A 466-nucleotide genomic window follows, 5' to 3' on the forward strand; every position below is an offset into this window, starting at 1 on the left:
GTCAGGAAGCCCGTGTAGCGTGTACCCGGGGGCCGACAGACCCCAGAGCAGGCTCCTAACTGGGGGCTCCGGTGTCCCGAGCCCCTACCTGCTGGGTATATCCACCTCCCTCCCTCCCGTCCATCACGACTAACCTGCCCCTCTGAACTTTCCTCCTGGGCGCCCGCGCCCAGCCGACCCCACCTCGGACGCATTCTCTCCTCTCCTCTCCCGCACGTCTCTTTCCTCACTTGCTTTTTCTCTCTGCTGTGTCCTGTGGGTGTTTCAAAGCTACCTGAGATGTCACTGAAAGAAGACGGGCGCAGGCAAGGCAGACACGTTCGGAATGGTGGTCACACCGCGGTGCCACCAAGGCCCCACGTCTCACCCTGCGGCAGGACCTGCCCGGACCGGAAGTTGGATGGCTGGTGACAACCTAACGCCCATCCTCTCGTGGGGACAGGTACTTTTTTTTTTTTTTTTTTTC

At 60.3% G+C, this 466-nt stretch overlaps 1 long non-coding RNA gene across 2 annotated transcripts in view; it reads left to right on the top strand.

The window, feature by feature from the left end:
* Positions 1-466, top strand: part of LOC104848900 — a 35,837-nt gene that overhangs the window by 10,717 nt on the left and 24,654 nt on the right. For both annotated transcript variants that reach the window (XR_004515043.1, XR_776580.2), the window contains exon 2: positions 271-442. This is a non-coding gene — a long non-coding RNA (uncharacterized LOC104848900). The remainder of the gene's footprint in view (positions 1-270; positions 443-466) is intronic.

The sequence above is a fragment of the Fukomys damarensis genome, unplaced genomic scaffold (genome assembly GCF_012274545.1).
Source record: "Fukomys damarensis isolate Sample0158 unplaced genomic scaffold, DMR_v1.0_HiC HiC_scaffold_33, whole genome shotgun sequence".
NCBI classification, from domain to species: Eukaryota; Metazoa; Chordata; class Mammalia; order Rodentia; family Bathyergidae; genus Fukomys; species Fukomys damarensis.